This window comes from Triticum aestivum, chromosome 4A (genome assembly GCF_018294505.1).
Source record: "Triticum aestivum cultivar Chinese Spring chromosome 4A, IWGSC CS RefSeq v2.1, whole genome shotgun sequence".
NCBI classification, from domain to species: Eukaryota; Viridiplantae; Streptophyta; class Magnoliopsida; order Poales; family Poaceae; genus Triticum; species Triticum aestivum.
In genome coordinates this window covers 365,189,086-365,198,863 of record NC_057803.1, presented here as the reverse complement: position 1 = coordinate 365,198,863, position 9,778 = coordinate 365,189,086, and positions in this window count along the sequence as shown.

The window sequence follows — 9,778 nt, the reverse complement described above, 5'->3', positions numbered from 1 at the left end:
AGCAAAGGGCCAGGCAATGGGAATAGTCTTGAGTGTAGAAGTCGGCTGATGTGGCTTGGAGCAGAACTTCTGGCAGCCTTTGCAATTTTGGATCAAGGCCTTGGCGTCTTCAAGAGCAGTCGGCCAGAAGAAACCATGGCGGAAGGCTTTGGCGATGAGTGCTCTTGAAGCCGCGTGGTGGCCACACTCGCCTTGATGGATGTCCTTGAGAATTGCTTGGCCTTGCTCCGGCTCCACGCAGCGCTGGTAGACACCAGTGACACTGCGCCTTACAAGCTCTTTGTTGACTATGGTGTAGGCTGCCGCCCGGCGTTGCACTTGTCGAGCTAAGATCTCATCAGTTCGCAGCTCTTTGTTCACCAGGAATTTGAGGATGGGCTGGGCCCACGAAGGTGCGGCGCATCAGTGCGGCAGTCGGCCTTGTTCTGCTCTGCAGCTGCGTCAAGGAGTCGCTGGACGCGCTCCGTCATCAAGCGATGTTCTTCGCCCTCGAATTTGTCTAGCTCGTCCACCGCCGCCTGGGCAGCTCGAATGTTCTCCGTAGGCGTGGCGTATATGGGGTGATTTGCCCCGAACAGGTTGGCAATGGCCACGCCGCGCTGCTGGATCATGGCAAGGCGGCTAGGCCCAGCTGGAGTCGGCGTGCCGCCCACATCGCGGTCCATCTCGTGCTGGTAGACCTCTGATAGGCGTCTCATGCTGGCCAGCTTCTTAGTGCCTTCGACTAGCTGAAGGCGGCGTGCCTCCAGTGTCTCAGCGTCGGCGTCTTCGGGAATGGGCGCTGCCAGGTCTTGCAGCGCCGCGTTGAGCGGGTCATAATCACCCTCGCCGGATTGCTCGCCGTGATCAATGACTAGCACTTCCATGACGGTGCTTCCGCCGCTCTCCGCGCAAGGGAGCGGCTCGTCGTAGACCACCACGTTTGTTGGGAACGTGTCAAGCGACGCGGTGTCGGAGTCGACCAACATTGGATCGGTGTAGCCTACGGACTCCAAGTCCCCAGCTGGCTCGCTGGCGACGTGGAGTTGATCGAGGAGGCCCGCGAGGAGGCTCTCGGGGCCGCCTGTGCCCGCGTCGGATGCGGGCTCGTCGGAGAGGCGGACCTCACCGACAAGGTCGGCGAGGCAACTAGCCGCGCAGGCGATTTCAGCGCCATGCAGCGCGTCGGCGCAGACTCCGTCTGGCATGCCGGGCTGGCTACGCTCGCCAGGGAGGGAAAGGGTTCCCGTCCAGAACAAATCTCCGGGCGACGGTGCACCTCGCCCCACGGTGGGTGCCAAATGTCGGGGGTTGGGTGCGACATATGCCAATGGATGGCTTATCATGGTGGGAGCGAGTAGAACATCGCCGGTGCCCGGAAACGAGATGAGGCATAGAAACGAACGTCGGCGTACTTTACCCAGGTTCGGGGCTCTCCTAGGAGATAACACCCCTAGTCCTGCTCTGCGGGGTCTCCGCATGATCACTAAGGCAAAGTGAATACAAGGGCGCTCCTCGAGCTGTATGCTGAAGGTAGCAGAAGGCAGGGCTAGCTCTCTCCTCCCTCTATGATCTGGTCTAGTTCTAATGGGTTGGGACCCTTTGCATGGGTGCCCTAGGGGGTTTATATAGGCCTACCCCCCAGGGGTACAATGGTAAACTGACTAGGCGTAGGGCCCAGCCGTCAGTCTCTTCGCCTGCCAGCCCTTCCGCCGACTAGTGGGCCCCGTCGAATGGTCTGGTACGGAGCCGACAGGCCATAACCGTAGCTTGCGGGTCTTGCCGGCTGCCGATTACTGTAGCTATGCTTCTAATGACGCAGGCTTGGTCATGGGGTCATGGCTATAGCCCCGCCGTCTAGCGGGCGATCACTATAGCCACTCCCTGTCTTGTCTCGTTAATGGCGCGGGGAACCCGTGGGAGGGGTAGGCCGACTCCCGGGGCCGGGTACCTACGGGTCCGACTGGTGGCGCTCTTGCCGCCTTCTGGACTCTTGCTGACCTGTAGGGCCCGTCGTCCGTGGACCGTACTGACAGGTCGTCGTGGGCACAGGACTCCGCCCACTGTTGCTGATGTAAGGGATGGCATGGCAATAGTGCTGCCCCAGACGGAGATCTCCGTTGGTACAACGCACTGTGGCCTAGCCATCTCCTGGAAAAGGGGAGGGAGTGGGCTTCACTGTTGCCACTCCCCGTCCCATCCCCCCTGATGAGGGCATGGGCTTTGTTGGTGCCGTGGGCCGACTCCCCGTGGCCGGCTTCTCTAGAAGCCGCCAGACGGGAGTTGGCCGGTCTTGACCTCGCCTCTAGGACTCGGCTGCATGCGGGCAGCCGACTATTCCTTCAGCCGTCCTCCAGAAGGCGGCTCTCCATCTGGCGTCTCGAGGGGCGCAGTTAGCCCCGATGTCTTGAAAGGTTTTGGGCCTCGAGTTAGCTGACCCGTGGCCCATTACTCTGACATTATACCTCTCGCCAGTTGAAGCCCAACGAAAGGAACTACCTCACTCACACCCTTGAGTTGGCGGCAGTTGTCCATGCATTATTTTTTCAACTCGTTACATATTGATCTCCACTTAACTTGTAGTGTTGTTTGTCCACTTTGCCATGCCATGCCTCATTAAACCGAACATGCATCATACTTGGTTGTGCATCATGCCATGCCTATGCTTGTTGGTTTACCATGTTGTTTGCTTCTTTCCTGTTTGCTTCTCCCATTAGCTTCGGTTTCCTTCTGGAGTTGTGAGATTTCGTTCGACTACGTCCGTTTGTCTTCTTCATGGACTCGTTCTTCTTCCTTGCGGGATTTCAGGCAAGATGACCATTATCCTCGATATCACTTCTATATTTCCTTGCTAGTTGTTCATTCTATCGCTATGTCATGCTACCTTCCACTTGTTATATCATGTCTCCCATATTGCCATGTCAAGCCTCTAACCCACCTTCCTAGCAAACTGTTGTTTGGCTATGTTACTGCTTTTGCTCAGCCCCTCTTATAGCGTTGCTAGTTGCAGGTGCCTTGTAGGTTGTTACATGTTGGAACATGTATATGTTGGGATATCACTTTATCTCTTATTTTAATTAAGGCATCTATATACTTGGTAAAGGGTGGAAGGTTTGGCCTTATGCCTGGTGTTTTGTTCTACTCTAGTCGCCTTAGTTTCCGTCATACTAGTGTTATTTTCCTTGATCTTGCATTCCTTGCATGGTTGGGGTTATGGGACCCCTTGACAGTTTGCTTTGAATAAAACTCCTCCAGCAAGGCCCGACCTTGGTTTTACATTTTCCTAATAACCTATAACTTTCCCTTGGGGTTGCAAACCTGAGGGTCATCTTTATTTTAACCCCCACCCCCCGGGCTAGTGCTCCTCTGAGTGTTGGTCTGAAACGGGCAGCCTGCGGGGCCACCTCGAGGAAACTTGAGGGCTAGTTTTACTCGTATCTTGACCTATCCAGTGTGCCCTGAGAACGAGATATGTGCAGCTTCTATCGGGATTTGTCGGCACAGTTGGGCAGTCTTGCTGGTTTAGTTTTACCATTGTCAAAATGTCTTGTGCACTGGGATTCCGAGCCTGATCGGGTGTCCCGCAATGGAGGATTGTCTCCGCGGATCGTGAGCTCGTCATGGGCTAAGTTGGGACACCCCTGCAGGATTTAAACTTTCGAGAGTCGTGCCCACGGTTATGTGGCAGATGGGAATTTTATAATATCCGGTTGTAGAGAAATTGATACTTGACTTAATTAAAATGAATCAACCGCGTGTGTAGCCATGATGGTCTCTTTTTGGCGGACTCCGGGAAGAGAACACGGTTTGAGTTATGTTTGAACGTAAGTAGTTTCAGGATCACTTCTTGATCACTTCTAGCTTCACGACCGTCACGTAGCTTCTCTTCTTACTCTTATAAGCGTATGTTAGCCACCATATTTGCTAAGTGCTTGCTGCAACTCCACATCATTACCTTATCTTACCCATAAGCTTAAATAGTCTTGATCTCATGGGTTTTGAGATTGTTGAGTCCTTGTGTCTCACATATACTACCAAAACAGTTGCAGGTGCCGATGATACCAGTGCAGCTGATGCTATCGAACTCAAGTCGGAGTTCGACGAGGACCTTGGTCATTACTATGTTTCGTTTCTTGTTGATCAATAGTGGAGCCCAGTTGGGATGATCGGGGATCTAGCATTTGGGGTTTATCTTCCTTTTATTCGGTTTTGACCTTAGTCGGTCCATGTGTGTATTTTGGATGATGTATGAATTATTTAAGTATTGTGTGAAGTGGCAATTGTAAGCCAACTCTATTATCCCTTTCTTGTTCATTACATGGGATTGTGTGAAGGTGACCCCTCTTGCGACAAAACCACAATGCGGTTATGCCTCTAAGTCGTGCCTCGACATGTGGGAGATATAGCCGCATCATGGGCGTTACATTGTCTCGGGCTCGATCATGTCCGCTCCTCCGCCCACCACCATCCTCCCGCTCCCAATCGCCTCCTCGTCACCGATGACCACCGCGGGCAGCACCCCGCTCCTAACCGGACCGGTCTCCTCCGTCGCCGGGACGCCCCCTGCGGTCCTCACCCCAGAGGAGATGTCCACGGTGCTTCGGGACCTCACCCACACAGTCCAGGGCATTTGCCTCTTCCTGGTGGGGCCCTATGGGCCACAGCCGGCAGCTCCTGTCGCCACCATCATGGGGTCGCCGCAGCTACCGTGGCAGGCGCCACCCCCGACGATGTCCGCCGCCCCCTCCTTGCCGCTGACACGGCAGCTGCAGATGCCGCCGCCGCCACCAGCCACCTCTGGGCTGGCCCTGCCGACGACAGCGCCCGGGGTACCCATCCAACAGGTGTGGTTTCCCCCTTCGCTGTCTCCGTTACCGGCCTGGCTAGCCGGGACGTCACCACCAGTCTACACGATGGCCCGGGGTCAGCCGCACGTCCCGTCTCCGCCAACGCCGCCCCTGTAGTTCAGCGTCCCTACAGCTCCACCGGCCCCTACGACAGCATCGACGGGCCCCTATTCCATGGTGGGCCCTTGATGCGCACCTACTCGGCGCCATCATCCTTGTTGCTCTGCGACGACGAGGCGTACCCCCCGTCGGCCACAGCCACACGCCGCACTTCTCCAAGCTCGAGTTCGTCACCCATGACAGCACCGAGGACCCCCTGAATTGGCTTAATTAGTGTGACCAGTTTTTCAGGGGACACCACATGCTAGCATCCGAGCGCACCTGGCTCGCCTCCTATCACCTCTGGGTGCAGCGTAGACATGGTATTATGCCCTCGAATAGGACGAGGGTGGCATGCCTCCATGGGAGCATTTTCATGAGCTATGCCTCTTATGGTTCGGGCCACATATCTGCGGGAGCCGCCTAGTAGAGCTTGGGCGTTTGCCTTTCACTTCCAGGGTGCAAGACTTCGTCAGCTGCTTACAGGCCCTGGCTTCCCACGATCCCGGTGGCACGGCTCGTTAGTGGGCTGAGCTGTTTGTTGGTGGGCTGCCGGATCATATCTGCGTGGACGTGGAGATGCGCGGGACACATGACCCCCAGGCGGCCATGTATTACGCCCCGCCTTCGAGCAACGCGCGGTGGCCATGCAGCAGGCACTACCGTCCCGAGGCGCCCACCAGCCTCCTCGGCCGCCACCGACGCCACCAGCGCAGGGGCGTGCTACCCAGGCTCCCGAGGCGCCCAATGCTCCGGCTACGCCACACCCTTTCCATCAGCTCACACCGAATGAACAGCTCGAGCGTCGTCGTCAGGGGCTATGCTACAACTGCGACGTTCCCTACGTGTCGGGCCACGTCTGCCCGCGTCTCTTCTACTTGGAGGCTACGAACCACGTCGAGCAGGACACTGCCAAGGATATCGACGCCCTACCCGCCCTAGTGGCCGCGGATGTCGCGCCGGCCCCTGCTCCTACGACTGCACTCATGGTCTCCCTCCATGCATTAGCGGGTATATGAGTGGAAAAGACTTTGCTGCTTCCGGTGACGATCCACGACGAGCACCTCCTGGCTCTGTTGGATACGGGCTCCATCAATAACTTTCTGCCCGGGTCGACCATGCACCGCCTGGCGCTCTAGCCGACGAGTGGGGAGCAACTCTAGGTCGCCGTCGCTAATGGTGATCGCCTCCACTGTCACGGGATTGCGCACCATGTCCCCATTAGCATCGGTGACAAGCACTTCACCATCACGTGTGTCAGTATCGACTTGGGCTGCTTCGACTTCATCCTCGGCGTCGACTTTTTGCGGACTCTGGGTCCCATCCTCTGGGACTTCAACGCCATGACGATCGTCTATTGGCGCCTAGGTCACCGCGTCCAGTGGGAGAGCGTGGGTGGCCCTTCATCAGCAGTGCCCCACCCATAGCTGCCGGTGGCCGCAGCCGAGCCCGAGCAGCCCCTGTTGGCTCGTCTCTTGCAGCAGCACAGCGACCTCTTCGACAAGCCCCAGGGCCTCCCACTAGCCCGGGTCTACGACCATCGCATCCACGTGCTCTTTAGCACAACTCCCGTGGCGGTCCGTCCATACCACTACCCCCAACTGCAGAAGGACAAGCTGGAGCGGCAGTGCGCAGTCATGCTTACCCTGGGCATCATCCGGATCTTGACTTTACCGTTCTCGGTGCCGGTTCTCCTCATTCACAAGGCGGACGGCCACTTGCATGGGGTTTTCCCCGATCCTACATGAGTACGACTAGCCACTTGCGTTCTTCAGCAGGCCCTTCACCGTGTGCCACCACAAGCTCGCGGCTTACGAGCTTCTCAGATTGGTGTGGGAGATGCACCACTGGCGGCCGTATATATGGGGGTGGTCGTTCTATATCTGCACGGACCACTACAGCCTCAACTTTTTTGCTGGACCAGCGCCAATTCACCATGCTGCAGCATCAGTGGATCAACAAGCTCTTCGGGTTTGACATCACCGTTGAGTATCGTCCGGGTCGCCTCAACATCGTAGCGGATGCACTGTCCCGCTGGGACACCGACCTTGACATGGACGCCATTGACTTTGCGGGGGCGGCCCTTTGCATCCTCTCGGGACCCTGCTTCGCCTTCATCGACTACATCCGCCGAGTTACCGCTAGCGCCACGGACGCGCAGCTCCACCGTCAGTGCCTCGCGGATGGCGGCCTGGAGGAGCCGTGGCGGCTGGCCGACGGTCTGCTCCTGCAGGGGCGCCAGCTCTTCATGCCGGATCACGACCTCCGTCACCAGGCCCTGCTGCTGGCCCACTTGGCCGGCCACGAGGGCGTGCAGAAGACCCTCCACCGTCTTTGAGCAGATTTCTACATCCCCGACAATTGCGCGCTGGTGCGGGACTGGGTGCGATCTTGCGTGACGTGCCAGCGCAACAAGACGGAGACACTGTAGCCGGCGGGGCTGCTACAGCCCCTTGAGGTGCCCTCTCAGGTCTGGGCCGACATCTCCATGGACTTCATCGAGGGCCTTCCCAAGGTGGGCGGCAAGGTCGTCATCCTTACAGTGGTCGACCGCTTCTCTAAGTACGCGCACTTCATCGTGCTAGGCCATCCCTACACCACCACCTCCGTCGCGTGGGCCTTCTTCGACAGCATCATCCGCCTACACGGGTTTCCTTCCTCGATCGTCAGCGACCGTGGTCCGGTGTTCACGAGACATGGCTAGCGCGATCTGTTTCTGATGGCTGGTGTGAAGCTCCGCCTCAGTACGGCTTTCCATCCCCAGATGGACGGCCAATCCGAGGTGGTCGACAAGGTGATTGCCATGTACTTATGTTGTGTGACAGGTAATCGCCCCTGTGCATGGGTCAACTCGCTCTCTTGGGCGGAGTATTGCTACAACACCTCCTACTACTCTGCCCTGCATGCCACGCCCTTCGAGGTGGTCTACGGTCATCCTCCGCTGCCCATCTTGTCGTTCCAGCCTGAGACGGCTCGGACCGAAGCTTCTCTGTGGCAGGGATGAGATCCTTGCTGAGGTGCGCCAGCGTATCCTCTAGGCCCAGCAGCTATCCAAGAAGTACTACGATGCCCACCACCATGAGACGGAGTTCGCTGTTGGCGACTGGTTGTGGCTACGCCTACTGCACCGCTCTACGCAGTCACTGGACCCGCGCGCAAAGCGCAAGCTGGGTCCCCGCTATGCTGGGCCATTTCCGGTGTTGGAGCGCATCGGCAACGTTGCCTACGGCCTTGAGCTGCCACCGGGCGCTCGCATCCACGACGTTTTCCGTGTGGGCATGTTGAAGCCTTTCCGCAGCGAGCCACCAGTGGCCATGCCGGATCATCTCCGACCTTCGAGGGTCGTCTACTTCCCGGTCCAGAGAAGGTTTTGAAGGCCCAGCACAGCCAGGGTGCGTGGCGCTTGTTGATTCAGTGGCAGGGACTTCCTGAGGAGGATGCCACTTGGCAGCACCTCGACGAGTTCTGCAAGCACTTTCCCGACTTTTAGGTCAAGGATGAGCTATTTGCGCAGGTAGGAAGAGATGTTATGACCGACATACACTATAGCTGGAGGAGGCCTCATGGCACAGGCAGTTAGGGGCCCAGCCCAAGTTATCTTATCGTGTTAGGGGCTTAGCCCAATTATCTTATTAGGAGGATTATATAAACTCATGTAAGGACCCATTTTGGGATTAAGCAAAAGCAATCATATTTGCTCGTCTTCATGAAGGGAGCCAGGAGAACTAACCCTAGCCACCCCCACGCTCTCTCTCTTGCGTGTGCGATGACGGCACCCCAGCGCCGCCTTCCTCGCCTTCCTCCATGCCAACCCTCCTTCCACCCCTACAACCTGAGAGCTCGTCCTGGTAGGGACCCGGTTCCTATCAGTGTCGGACAAGGCCTCTAGATGGGATCTCCCAAGAACAAGAACTAGCAGCAGCAAAACAAGTGTTTCAGGTTTTGTTGGTTTCCCGATTTTAGGGAATTTATATTGGTGGAATTAGGTCAAACGGAGAAAAGGTGGGCCCACGAGGCACTAGGGTGCGCCTACCCCCTGGGCGCGCCCTGGTGGCTCATGGCCACCTCCTTCGTCTTCTGGCCCTCTCCTGAACTTCTAGTGTCTTTTTTGTCCAAATAAATCTCCAAAAAGCTTTGTGGCATTGGGACTTCGTTTGGTACTAATATTCTGAAAAACCTAATGTAGGCAAAAAATAGTGTAACACCCCGGATGAAACTTTCCGAATTTGTACTCCAACTCTTGCCGTTTCCGGCATTAAGTTATATTTATTTCCTCGGGTTCGGGTTTTGTCTCCGTGTGTTGTTGTCGTTGTCATGCATCTCTTATCATGTCATCATGTGCATTGCATTTGCATACGTGTTTGTCTCATGCATTCGAGCATTTTCCCCGTTGTCCGTTTTGCATTCCGGCGCTTCGTTCTCCTCCGGTGGTCATTTCTAGCTTTCTTTCATGTGTGGGGACTAAACATTTCCGGATTGGACCGAGACTTGCCAAGCGGCCTTGGTTTACTACCGGTAGACCTCCTGTCAAGTTCCGTATCATTGGGACTTCGTCTGATACTCCAACGGTTAACCGAGGGACAGAAAAGGCCTCGTGTGTGTTGCAGCCAAACACCCCTCCAATTTTGCCCAAAACCCACCTAACTCTACTGCATCATCTAGAGCGTTCGATCACGATCGCGTGGCCGAAAACCGCACCTCATTTGGACTCTCCTAGCTCCCTCTACCTATAAAACTAGACCCCTTCCCCGAAATCCAGATCCCCCCTCGTCCAAACCCTAGATCCAACCCCTCGCGCCGCCGGACGAAAACTGCCGGGCCGGACATGTCCGGACGCTCCGCCGCCGCCGCCC